We start from the raw sequence: 14,555 nt of genomic DNA on the forward strand, positions 1-14,555 counted from the left end.
TATGTATATCAGTTTTACATTTCAAAATAAAAAAATTCTAAATATTTACATGTATCATCTTCCCATGTAGATCCCTTATGTAAACAGTTTGCCCTTATTGAATAACTTAAAAAAATGAACTTTCTGTTTACCTTTTTATGCTGCTCTTGATTCTTGTATTTGAACCACAAATTTTCCAATGATCTATGGTGTTTCTATCAGAAAAGCCTCAAAGTCCTTTATTTCATTAAATGCTCATCTCCTTGCCTGAATGATTATGTTCAGTTTTACTGAGTAACTAATCCTTTGTTCTAGTTCAAGCTCCTTTGCCTTACAGAATATCATATTCCAATATTTCATATCTTTTAATGCAGAACTTTCAATGTCCTGTGTGATCCTGACTGTAGTTCCATGATATTTGAATTGTTTTTTCCCTGGCTGCTTGCAGTGTTTTCTTCTTGACGTGATAATTCTGGAATTTGGCTACAATATTCCTTGAAGTTTTCATTTTGGGATCTGCTTCAGAAGGTGATTGGTGGAATCTTGTAATGACTACTTTAACCTTCAGTTCTAGTACCCCAGGGCAGTCTGCTTATCAATTTCTTGGAAGACACTCTGCGGGCTCTTTTTTCATTATTCCTTTCTGTAGACCAATAATTTTTAAATTTTTTTCCCTAGATCTATGTTCCAGATCAGGTGTTTTCCCAAAGACTTATTTTATATTTTCTTCCATATTTTCGTTCTTTTAATTTTGATTCACTGATTCTTGATGCCCCATACAGTCACTTTCTTCTATGTGTCCAACTCTAAGTTTAATGAATTGGTTTCTTGAGTTAAATTTTTTTATCTCCCTTTCCATTTGACCAATTTTAATTTTCATGGAGTTGTTTTCTCCAGTTAGTTTTTATATCTCCTCATCCATTTGACAAATTTTACTTTTAAAGGAGTTGCTTTTTTCAGTGATTTTTCCCCCATTTTGTCAATTGTATTTTTAAAAGAATTGATCATTTTTTTCTTCTAGTTATCTAATTTAACTTTTAAAATCATTCTTATGCTCTTCCAACAATGCTTTTTTGGGTATGAGATCAGTTCATATTCCCATTTGAGGTTTCAGATTTAGGTATAGTGTCAATGCTATCCTCTTCTGAATTTTTACTTTAATCTTCATTGTCCCCATAACTAGAAGTTATGGTCTTTGATTTTTGAATTTGCTTTTTTTTCATTGTGATTGCCTTTTGCCTGGTTTTTAAAGGTTTTTTTTTCTGTTTCTGGCTCACAGGGGGCTCTGTCTCACATTGCTTGCACTGAGTTTGAGGTCTCTGGTTACTGACTTCATGTGCCATGGAGTTTGGTTTGAGCAGCAAGAAGCTATATAATACTACACCTTACCTGGTGCTGATCTGGATTTGTTTGTTGTGTGCTGAGGCTACGTAATGTCCTTCAGTGTTTCATATGTCCTTCTAAACACACGTTTAAGTTATTAATAAATCAATAAAGAAAAATAAACAAATTACTAAAATAATTAATTCATTAAATAATAATTAATTAATTAAATTATTGAAGAACTCTGATATAGGATTTTTGTCTTTGTTGTCTTATTTTGTCATATGTTTTAATCTTCTTTATAACCAAAGAAAGATTCTATAGTCTGAATATCTTTCTGCTGTTTGTTCATATTCCCAGCCAATTACTTGATTTTTAAACTTTTTGTTAAAGTATGACATCCCAAATGGAGGATTTATGTCCTAAGTTTCAGGGGTTTTGTGGAGCTGTTTTCAGAGATACATCTAGGGATTTGTTAATTTTCTATTCTTCCAAGGTGGTACAATCAAAGGAGAGGTGTTTATGCCTCTTCTTTCCTGTTCTAAGGTCTGTGAGTGACCACAAGCACTGTTTTCTTTCTTGGAACTATAAGGTGCATTCCTTCTCCATTGCTGCTACAAGCTCCACCAAACTAGCCCTCCTTTTCACCCCTGGTCTGTCACCCAGGACTGTGACCCAGATCCAAGCACAGTTTAAGCAAGAGAATCCTGCCTCAGCACCTGCAAAAAGATCCTGGCAATGCCTCTCTGGTCAGCTGCTTGATCCACCCACCCTCTGTGGGTCAAGAGGTCTAGAAGAAGTCACTGCCACCACTGTTGCTAACACCTCAGGGGGCTGCACCATGCTCCTCTCTCATTGAGGTCTGACAAACATTTCCCATTGATCTTCTAAGTTGTCTTTGGTGTTTGTGGGCTAATATGTCTTGAAATTGCTACAGTAGTCATTGATTTAGTCCCCTGAGGCCTGTTGCGGGATAACTGATGGTCCAGTCTGTGTTGGAGTGCTTTGTGCTTGAATGCACTCCTTTCTCACACTGGTGCAACAAACCTTTCCTGTCAAACTTCCAGGTTGTGTTGGGCTGATAATTGGTTTTACTTTGTCATTTTGTGGGTTCTTCTACTCTAGAGTTTGTTTAGAGTAATTTTTTACAGTTATATGGAGAGGTTTTGGGGAAAGCTCAAGCAAGTCCCAAATTTTACTGTGCCATCTTTACTCTATCCCCCTCTTTTTATTCTTAACATTATTATATTTGTTGAGGGCACAATAATCTGTACAAATGACCAGTTTCACAATCTCAAAGTGATCCTTGACCCTCTCCTTTACCCTCCATATATAATTACCTTCTAGTTTGTCTTCTCCATAAAATCTCTTCCCTCTTTAATATATTGTCCCCAAAATTTCCAAAATTATTTTTTGGAAATATAAATTTGATAATATCACTTGCCTACTGACTACACTCAAATGGCTTCCTAGCATCATTAGGAGATTAAAAAAGATTATTTGTTTGTTATTTAAAACCCTCACAATTTGACTTTACAAAAACAAAAAAAGCTATTGTCAGTCGCTCTGCTTCAAACTGGCTAACTTGATTCCCACATGACATTTCCTTTCATCTCCCTTCCTTTGTCCAAACAGGTTTTCATACCTGGAATGCATTGCACCCACACTGTGTTGACATTCAGAATATATGGATTCCTTCATTATTAGCTCAACTGTATAATTTCTTTCCTAACATATGAACTGCTAATGCTTACATTTCTTAGAACTTACTATATTTTACTTTATAAACAATTTGTTTATATATCTATATGTTTTACCAAATAGAAGCTAGGTTTTTTTTTTCAAGTCAAGGTCTATTTTTGTTCATTTTGGTTTAGTTCCCAGCATATACCACAATACTCATCCTTAATATTTTTTATAATCATTATTATTCATTTAGCAATATGTCCCATATCAATAAAAGTATGAATACATACAATTTTCCTTAAAGTTGTTTGAAAATTTTGTTTTTTGTTTTGCTTTTTGGAGGGCAGTTGGGGTTAAGTGACTTGCCCAAGGCCACAGGGCTAGGGTATGAGGACAGATTTGCACTCAGGTCCTCCTGACTCCAGGGCCAGTGCTCTACTCATTGGGACACCTAGCTGCCCCTGAATTGTTTGCAATCTTAAAATCAGAGTAAAATGCTTGGAAAAATTTTGTTAATATGTAAAAATATGTATTCAATAGTAAAAATAAATTCTCATATTTCCTAAATATGGAACTTTGTCAATAATTATAAGCTAAGCACAATTGAGACTTAGATATTATTATCTTTTTCACTCTTCTATCTTTCCTCCCAGTGTCCTTCTGTGTTTGATATGTCCTTCCAAGGACATCTGTGGTGAATCTAATTCTTCCAATCTCTCTCTCCACTTAGATTAAATAGGCCTGATTATTCATTATCTGATAAACTTCTCAGATGGGAATTTACATTTTAATAAAGAGTGCTTAAATATTTTTTTCAAGTCTTCAGGTACTAACGTATGTAATTTCTTTCTTTCTTTCTTTTTTCTTTTTTTTTTTTAAGCAATTGGGGTTAAGTAACTTGCTCCAGGTTATGCGGCCAGTTATTTCTGGGTGTGGTGCTAAGTATCTGAGCCAAGATTTGATCTCAGGTCATCCTGACACTGGAGCCAGTGCTCTTACTCACTGAGCCACAAGGCCACCCATAAATAATTGGGGTTAAGTAACTTGCTCAAGGTTACACGGCCAGGTGTTTCTGGATGAGTGCTGATTGTCTGAGCCAGGATTCAAGCCTCAGGTCATCCCGACACTGGAGCTGGTGCTCTTCCTCTCTGTGCTTCCTGGCCACCCCAAAAGGATTTCATTCCAATTGGTATTATAGAAGAGTCAATTCTAGATACTACTTAAATCCCATATACTAAATTGCTAAATTGCCTACTCTATGTTGACCCTTTTTAGGTGCTAAATGTAACCTGACATTGTGACAGTTTTACCTCATATATATATATATATATATTTTTTTTTTCCTAAATGGTTTGTCATGTATTTTATTCAACTTAGGAAATATTAGAAAAGAAAGTGACTTCAGAGATCATTTAATCCAAACTCATTCATATACAGGTAAGGAAACAAAGAAATAGAAAGGGGAAGATGATCTTCTTCAATGTCACACATTAGCCAGTAACAAAGAGTAGTGGTGTTTTTCCTTTCTTTTGTGTTAGTTGTTTCTTTAAATTTTCTTTCTTATTCTATAATTATGTTTTGTCTCTACTTTCTGTACATTTCAACATTTCTGTAATTTTTTGTTCTAATTGTTACTTGAAGATTCATATCTAGATCTCTATGATGACCTTATGTTTACCAAACTCCTAATCCATTACCAAACAAGAAAAGACATACAATAAAACTCCTATCTGGGAAATTTTCCTCAGCATTTGAACTTATATCCCATGACTACTAAGGGGCATAGGTCATACATAAAATTCCAAGAAGGTGAATACATTAACAATAAAAGGAAAACCTCGTGTAAACTTATGTGCAAAGAAAATCTTTCAAACAAAATGCAGGATTTGGATTATGCAGCAGCATATATTTTATATTAAACAAAGTCTTGACTGCAAAAATAATAGACCTGGCAATTTGAAAGAGGCAGAGAAGTATATAAGAACACGTTCAAAGCTTAGAGTAAGGAATTCCTTCAAAGCTGTAAGGAGTATAGAATCATTAAGAATTACCACTGGAAAGGATTCAACAAGTAAGCTAATAATAAGAATATATTAGCTTACCTGGAGAGAAAATAATTAAGCTATGAAAAAAAATAAAGATGATGATTGTTCCTTTTAATTAGTGATTTTAATAGGTGTACTTACAATAAATTGGTTAGAGAGGACACTTGCTAATTATCCACTTGAGTTTTACTGAGAAAAATTTGAAACTGTATAATTATCATTCCAAGGGACAGTTTTTTTTTCCCCAAATCTGGAATTTGCTCAAACCTTTTAGATTCTAGGTTACACTTTAGTTATGAAGCTAATGACTTTAATTTCATGATCATTAACATAAAATCTGTCACTTGAGGAAAAAAATGTCTACTAGAAATCAAATAAGAGAAAATATTTTAAATTAAATTTTAATTTTAGTTTACAGCATTCATTTCCATAAGATTTTGAGTTACAAATTTTCTTCCTATCTTTCCCCTACACACCACCCCAAAACAGCTATCCCACAGTACATGCCCTCCCCAATTTGCTTTCTTCTATGTCTTCCTCCATCCCCTCTCCAACTTTCTGGTAGGGAAAGATGGAACTCCATACCCCAGTGCCTGTATATCTTACTTTCTAGTTGCATGTAAAAATAAAAATAATAATGATGATTTTTTGTAAACATTTGATTTTACAAATTTGAATTTAAAATTCATTCCTTTCCTCCATCATCACCCACACTTAATGGGAAGATAAACAATTCATTGTAGGTTGTACATGTGCAGCAATGCAAAACATTTCCATAGTGGATATGTTGAGAAAGACTGACTGTATTTCCCTCCGTCCTATACCGCCTCCCACTTGTTCTATTCTTTACTTTGACCCTGATCCTTTTCAAATGTGGGTGCTTCTAACTAACCTCTCTCCCCCAACCTGCCCTCCCCTCCATCATCCCCCCCCCTCCATCCCCTTCCCCTTTACTCTCCTTTAGGATGATATATCTAATTTAATGTGTATGTTATTACCTCCCTAAGGCAAATTCAATGAGAGTAAGGTGGACACATTTCCTTTTGCCTTCCTGTTCTTCTCCATTGCAACAATTTTCCTTCTTCTGCATGAGATTATTTACCCCATTCTGTCTGTCCCCATCTCCTCTCATTATATTCCTCTCTTAACTCTCAATTTCACCTTTGAAATAACATCCCTTCCTATTCAATTGATCCTGTGCCTTTTTGTCTCTGAATACCTCTACACATATATACATACACTCAAGTATGTATTTATAGGCAAATATACCCTTTTATATATGTATGTATGTATGGAGATATATATATATATATATATATATATATGTGTGTGTGTGTGTGTGTGTGTGTGTGTGTGTTCCCTTCAACTATCCTCATACTGAGAAAAGTTTCATAAGTTGCAATTATCATTTTTCCATGTAGGCATGTAAATAATTTAACTTTGATAACTTTCTTATGATTTCTTTTCCTTGTTTATCTTCTCATGCTTTTCTTGCTTCTTTTATTTGAATATTAAATTTTCTATTCAACTCTGTTTTTTTTTATTCGTAAAGAAGGCTTGAAAGTCCTCTATTTCCCATATTTTCCCCTGAAGCATTATAATAAGTTTGGCTGGGTAGGTGATTCTTGGTTTTAATCCTAGCTTCTTTGACCTCTGGTATATCATATTCCAAGCCCTCAATCCCTTAATGTAGAAGTTCATAGATCCTGTTATCTTTTTTTTAAAATTAATTTGTTTGTTTCCTTTTAGTTTACAGGATTCAATTCCACAATTCCTTGAATTTCACATTTTGTCCCCCTCCCTCCCCTCCCCCCCCATGGCAGCTTATAGTCAAGTATAGGATCTGTAAGTATTTTCACATTATACATTTGTCAGGTTACAAGGATGGATTGTACCAGCTGGAATGAAAAATGGTAAAGAGGACATAAAACCAAATAAGAGAACAAAAAAATCAGGTATTTTGCTTCCACCTGGATATAAACTTAGTTCTTTCTAGTTCTTTCTCTGGATGGACATATTTCTCTCCATCATGAGTCTTTTGGGATTGACTTATATCACTGCATTGCTGAGAAGAGTCCAGCCTATCAAAGTTGGTCATTACACATATGTTGTGTCTATAATTGTGTATAAATTTCTCCTGGTTCTACTCTTCTCACTCAGCATCAGTTCTTTTAAGCCTCTCCAGGTAAATATGAATACTGTCTGCTCCTCGTTTCTTATAGCACTATAGTATTCCATAACATGCATATACCACAACTTGTTCAGCCATTCCCCAATTGATGGGCACCCCCTTAATTTCCAATTCTTTGCCACCACAAAAAGAGCTGCTATGAACATTTTTGTACATATGGGTTGATCTTGTGTTATCTTGATTGTGTTTCCACAATATTCAAATTGTTTTTTTTTCTGGACAGCTTGTAATATTTTCTCCTTGATCTGGGAACTCATGAACCTGGCTATACCACTCCTGGAAGTTTTCTTTTTGGGATTTTTTTGAAGAGGTAATTGGTCAATTCTTTCAACATCTATTTTGCCATCTGGTTCTAATATATCAGGGCAATTTTCCTTGAGAATTTCTTGAATACTGATTTGTAGGTTCCTTTTTTGATAATGGCTTTCAGGGAGTCGAATAATTTTTAAATTATCTCTCCTGGATCTATTCTGTAGGTCAGTGATTTTCTAATGAGATATTACACATTGCCTTCTATTTTTTTCCTTTAGTTGTATCTGTTTAATAGTACCTTGTTTCCTCATAAAATAATTAGCTTCCCTTTGCTACAATATAATTCTGAAGGAAATATTCTATTCAGTGAGCTTTTAAATTCTTTTTTCATCTGGAAAATATGGCTTTTTAAGGCATTCTTCTTTTCATTCAGTTTTTGGGCCACTTTTGCCATTTGAGTTAATTATATTTTTAAGGTGTTATTCTCTCCAAGTCATGTTGTTGACTCTCTTTTCATGATTTTCTTGCATCATTTTCATTCCTCTTTCTAATTTTTCCTTCACTTGTCTAACTTGACTTTCAAAATCCTTCTTGAGCTCCTCCATGGCCTGGAATCAATTCATATTTTTCTTGGTAGCTTTTGTGCAGGAATTTTGACTTCACTGTCTTCCCCTTATTCCATGTTTTGATCCTTTTTATGCCCCCAAAAAGGAATCTAATATAGGATTGCTATACTTGCTTTGTTTCCTTTGTTTGCTCATGTTGCCACTCAATTATTTAACTTTTGAGCTATTTGCCACCATAGAACTCTACTTCCAGAGGGGAGAGCCTTGTCCCAAATAGCTGGGTTTTTCACAGCTGTGAGAGGAATTAGGAGGGCACCATCTCTGCAGCCCCCACAAACTGGCTCACTAGTTACACACAACAGGACCACCACCCAAGACCATCATTCAGATCCAGGCAGGTTAATGCAAGAGTGATTCACCTCTGAATATACACTTGGACCCCCTATAATCTGCAGACCAGAAGCTCTGAAGCAGCCACGTGGAGGCAGCTTCAGGGCTGCCACACCTCCATTATTTCTTGCTCTAGGAGAAGGGGCAGGACTCATTCCTCTGTCCTACCCAGTTCCACCAAAGTTCTTCACTGACCTTTCACTTTTTCTTTGCCATTTATGGTTTGACAATTCTGGAAACCACCACTGCTGCTGGCAATACACTATCCCAAATCTGCTGTACCACAATAGTTTTTAATTAACTATATCTTGAGGGGTTTATGGACTGATATGTAAACAACTTTGATAAACACTTGTTCAGCAATGTCCATAAATGTCTTAAAAATTGTAGCACTTGAGAGATAAAAGTCTTTTATAAAACAATAATAATAGCAATGATGATGATGATGATTGTAATGATGATGATCATTTGTAGCAAGTCTCATTATAAACTTTACTGCAGACAAGACATTCTTGTCATTTTATGCTGTTTCCTATAGCCATAGAATCCCCAATTTTCAAAGAAGTGTGTGGGAAGGAGAAAGGAGTCTTTTCACATCTTTTCCTTCTTTCAGGGAAATTTAGTCATTACAATGTCACAGTTTTTGGTTGGAGATGTTGCTGTTTTTGTTATTCTTTTCATTGATAGTGGTAAAAAAATATTAAGATGAATCATAATCATAGCTTCCATTTATATATTGCCTTAAAGAGGATAATGAAGTATAAGTTTATGAAGCATTTTATAAACATTTTATGTTTCAATTTTCATAGCAACCATGTAAGACAGGTATGTGAGTTATTATATTCTAGATTTTATATATGTGAAAACAGAGATTTATAGAGGTTAGTGTAAGTGTTATGGGATTTAAAGATCTTCCATGTCCCATTGGACTTGCTGATGTAGCAGGAAGGGGTGGGACAAGAGGAAGCTGAAGCCAAGTGAGAGTTCCTGTGGTGGCTAGCAGTGGAGGCAATGGCGGCAGCACAACAGAGGCAGCAGCAGCAGAAGTGCAAACCCCTTTTTGAATCAGCCAGAATTCCTGCTAAGGACTCCTGCTGAGGACTGCCAGGGGTGGAGCTGCTGGGAGAATGCTCCCTGAATGCTGGGTGGTTGCTGTGAGTGGGGAAAGGAGGACCTTTGCCTGAGGTAGCCTGTTCTGTTTTAAAGGCTTGAGAACGTGGGTGCTTTCTACTTTATCTACCTGTGTCAATTTCATAATTACTCTGATGTCTTTGACTTTGTTTTTGAGACTCAGGCTTTTGGTATTTAATAAATGTTCTCTCTTTATCCCCCATATAGAAAGGCTGATATATTTTATGATTGACAACTACATCAGCATATTTACAATAGCTGTAGGCATTGTGAATATTGCATTGCTGATATAGTTAGTCAAGTAAAATGCTCAGCTTTTTTATTTTCTAGAAAAAAAAACCATATAAGAGTTTTTAAAGAGAGTTGTCCGGACAGAACCTTCATTCAAAAAAAAAGGAGCTTAACATTTGAGACCCTTTGGTAGTATGGGGGAATATTGAGGAGGAGGAGGAAGAGAAAGCAAATTATATGAGAATCAACCAACCAATCTTCAATCAACAGTAATGTATTTATAAAACACCAACTGTCTACTAAACTCCACTAGACAATTCCTGAGAATTACTGTTTTTTTTTTTTATTGTTTCTGTTGCAGTTATCTCTTTGTGATCCCATTTCTCTTTTTCTTGATAAAGATGGTGGTGTAGTTTACCATTTCCTTTTCCAACTCATTTTACAGATAAGACAAATGGGTCAAATACAGTTAATTGATTTGTCAAGGCTCAGGCAGCTATTAAATGTTTGATGAAGAGGTTCCCAAACTTATTTGGCATGATTTCTCCTTTTAAAAAATTACTGTGTCCCCCTTTAAAATCTACTTTCTTTAACTCTTTAATTTTTTTTTCAAATTTGTGTAATTTCAAAAAATACATAACATTTAAAAAAACATTTTAAATTTAACAATTTATTTTAAATGTGTTTTTCTCTGCATTGAAATTTTGGTGATGCAATATTGCATCATGTTAACATATTTTATAATATTGTAAACAAGTCATTACACATATATATTCTTTCCCATGCATCCTGCACTTACTGGCAATGCATGACATGTTCACCTGCCAACACTTGCTTGTTAAGATCCGCTGTTCGAAATCACCACTGATAGGTTATACCTGACATTTTATGTATTTATTTGGAAAATAATGTAATTAATATGACTAACTGTATTACACAACAGATGAGATACATACAAATTTTTTTTTTTCAAATTGTTCTTCTCTCTTCTTTCCTTATGCTTCCACTGTTCCCCTGATTTTTATTCAATGCCCCACCCCAACTGACACTGAGGCTACTACTGCACCCACTGGATAATTCTAGTTCCTCCAGGGGGTTGTATCACCCACTTTAGGAACTTATGGATGAGAAGTCAGATTTAAAATCAGGAAAAATATGTCTATATATATATATATATATATTCCTAACTCTTGAGGACCTTTTATTCTATTGGAGGAGAAAATACATGCATATATGATTACATGACTATATAGAAATATAAATACATGCAATACTGCAGTAACAAAACAAATTCAAAGTAATTTTGGATGAGTGATAGCACTATTTTAGGGGACATCAGTAAAAGTTTCAAATTGAAGGTTGTGATTGGGCTTGACTTTGAATCATTTAAAGGCTTTAATCAACTACAATGTGGTTATGAGTAAATAGTGTGATGTGGGAGCTAAAACAAAAACTTCCCATAATCTTTTATTTTTTATTTTTTGCTTTTAGGAGGAGGGAAAAGCAGGGTAATTGGGGTTAAGTGACTTGCCCAAGGTCTCACAGCTAGTAAGTGGACCTCGTGAATACAGGGTCAGTGCTCTCTTCACTGCACCACGAAGATTCACTTGCTTCCTATCATCTTAACCTGTATTTATTAACAGAAATAAAATACTCAGTGTCAGAGGGGATTCATATATACTCGACCATGATTAGGTGACATATGTAGTTTTATGCACGGTCCAAGATTCTTCATTTCAGGAAAAGCAAAAATACCCAGAGACAGGTGCACAGAATGGGGAATGACTTTCAGACTATCATATATAAAGTGGCTGAAAGAACTGGGATATTTTACTTGAAAGGGGAAAAAAAGAAATATTTGAAAGCTACAATTAAAAAACTAAAATTCTGACATGTGAAAGAGATTATGTTTCTTCTGCTTTTCCCAGATTTTAGAAATTGGGGAAAAAACATGAAAATTGCAGAAAGGCAGATTTAGGTTTGATAGAAGGAACATGTTCCTAACAGTTAGAGTAGTCCCAAAATGGATCAGATTGCCTTGGAGGGTAGTCACTAATGGTGTTAAACAAAGGCTGTATGATTACTTTCAGTGGACAATGTTGGGTTATTCCTTAATTTTTCAAGTGCTCAGACTATATAATCTCTAACATTTATGAAAATTTCAGATTCTTTGATTCTATTACATAGGTGGACCTCTCAATAACCCTGAAACCATACCATGTAGCTTTGGTCCCCTCCTCAATTAAGGACAACATTATTATACATAAAAACAGATATTGAAGTTCATCTAAAGATTTCTTGGAAATTGAAATGTATTCCTATTTTTATCATGTCATTTTTAGAGGGTTTTTTTATAGTGATTTAAAAGGACTTTTATATTTTAAAAATAAAATCATCAGTGACTGTTTTTTTCATCATTTTCTACCATGTAATTGTGTAACTCAGTATGCTACATTCCTAAACCTATATTTTTATTTGAGAGCCATTGCTAGAAATACCAGAGTTTGCTAGAGTAACTTTCAACTATAAAATAAAGAATTAGCAAAAGTAAAAGGCAATTACTTTGTAATAGGAAAGTGTTTCCTTTATCAGCTAAAATCAGTAGTTTTGCAGGAGAAATAAAATCAGATTAATATGTACTGATAATAATTGAAACTAGCATGTCCTTCTGTCTGCTGCAGAAAATATTTTAGTATGATAGCAGTTTATAATATTCCAAGGAGGCTATCTGCTTTAGTAGGAGTTTTCCTTATTTGACAAATGGAAAAGTAAAATCAGCAAGATTCATGATAATGCCATAAGATTCTAATAATTCCAGCTACTGAAGAATTCCTTTCTAATAGAAATGTGAAAAAAATCTTAGTTTTAATAATTGCTCTACAAATATTTAAGATAACTCAAATATTTTAACATCAAATGTGAAAACAGGAGGCTAAAACTAAAATTTAGGTCTGGATATGAGTGTTTTTGCATTGGCAATATTATGTATTTTTAGCCTTCCGTCTGCCCCATTCCATATTTGTATTATCCAAATTTAATTAGGGAAAGGTTCATTAAATGACTATGTACAAAGAATGTGAGCTACTATGTTTCTATCAGTCTATCCATCTGTCTATCAATTTATCTATCTATTTGCATATTTATAAATATTTCATTTTAGAATTCAGAAAAAAATACATGCACATTTTTGAATTTAATCTTATTTTGTCCATCACTTTCTTAAATCTAGACAACAAAAAAAGTAAATAAAGCCCTCATTTGCAGCATTTGCAATTGGTAAAGTGTAAGATATCAAAGGCACATTTCATGACTGGTTCCTATGAATTGATTCAAGTTGATTTCATCACCTCTCTATTATTCTCACATTCCAAGAAGTGGCAGGAGACAGAGTTTCCCTTGAAACCATGAAACCCTCAGTTCATTTCAACTGCTGCAGATGAGATCTATCTGTAACTATTTAAGTGACAAACCACATATTCTCTTAATATTCCAAATAGCAATTCATAAATGTAAAAGATACAGTGCCAATATGTATTAATAGAGAGAATTCCTTTCCTCAGACGTTCACCACACCAGTTAAATCACTGGTCCAATTCCTGCTTTTCATCCTTCAAACGACATAGAGGTTAGCCTTGGTTTTCTAGGCAGAACCATCAAAAGGTTCTCTTAGTGGCCTTGTTCACTGTCTCCAGGGAAGTCTCCAGAAGAAGAAGCATAAAACAATAATTGGGATGGAGAATAAGACCAACTAAAGAAAGCAGATATTCCCAATGTCTTTATGTTGTGTGTGTGTGGGGGGGCATTTGTGTGTGAGCATGCATGTTTGTATGAAAGAGGATAAAAAGAAAGAATTAAAAAAATAGGAAAAAGAACATCTTTTGTAAAGAAAGGATAATAACATACATGTGTGCATGTCAGGGATTCCAGGTCAGTGATCTTTCAACTCACACTGTGAGCTCATATCTTATAAGATTGCTGTAAGGAAGGCACTAAGTTGATACCTAAGAGCAATATAATCATAATGAATAGTAGTAATAAAGCTATTATTGAAATTATCCCTATATGTATTCTATCCTCCCAAAGCAAATCAAAATGATCTGTGAACGTAATATACATTTCTAAATTTGTTTGTTTTTGAAAAAAAAAAAAGAAGACATGATATTCATGGAAGTTGAGAACAAGTCATGGAAGACTATTGTAAAAAAAAAAGGGGGGGGGATAGCAGGAGTGGGATGGTAAGTGTTTAACTACTGAACTCCCTGAAAAAAATAATGTATGCACACTCAATACAGTTTTAAGTTCATTCTGCATTATTAATATTTTCCTAAGTTTAGATAATCAACAAAAGAATAAACTAAGACCTGACATGTTGCATTGCAGACTTCTGAGCTGCAAAAGCTCACATTGAAAATTTTACAATAGTCTCTGTAGGTTGCAGAATAATCCTTCCTAAAAAATATCAGTAAAGGTCTACATGAGCAGAATATGAGGGAGGCTAGTTCTATGTTGGAAATGAGAGACAAAAGATAGACAACTTAAGTGCACATTGTTTACTTTGAGAAATTAAAAGATAAAAAGGAAGACCACAAATATATGATTTGGATCCCATTGAAAATATTTCTAGAAATACAAAGACTGGAATCGCTCAGCAACAGAAGACATAACTGAGTTCATGGCAGTAGAAAGAGTACCTACACCAATAAGATGCCAGATCCATCTATTCATTATCTTTCATATCCCCCAAGTCTATTATAATTGTGC

Source organism: Petaurus breviceps, unplaced genomic scaffold, assembly GCF_028583685.1.
Source record: "Petaurus breviceps papuanus isolate PSGF00001 unplaced genomic scaffold, PetGlider_PUasm1.0 184, whole genome shotgun sequence".
Lineage (NCBI taxonomy): Eukaryota > Metazoa > Chordata > Mammalia > Diprotodontia > Petauridae > Petaurus > Petaurus breviceps.